The following is a 285-nucleotide window of genomic DNA, read 5'->3' on the forward strand; positions in this document are numbered from 1 at the left end:
TCCCCCTAACCCCCCCCCCTCTCCTTCCTTCTGATCACAGAATGGAAGTATCTCTCTATCACTCAATGAGGTTAATACCAGAACTTCTCCATACACTTTCAATTTTCTTCTATCCTCTCCTCTCCAGTACTTGCTCCAAATAGTTATCTCCTCCAAATCACAAAACCACCATATCTCCAAGTTGGAAGGAGTCTTACAGGCTATATAATCCAACCCATACCTGAGCAAGAATCCCCTCAATAGTATATCTAGCCTTTTCTTAAAGATCTTTAGTAAGGAAAAATT

The sequence above is a fragment of the Gracilinanus agilis genome, chromosome 2, assembly GCF_016433145.1.
Source record: "Gracilinanus agilis isolate LMUSP501 chromosome 2, AgileGrace, whole genome shotgun sequence".
NCBI classification, from domain to species: Eukaryota; Metazoa; Chordata; class Mammalia; order Didelphimorphia; family Didelphidae; genus Gracilinanus; species Gracilinanus agilis.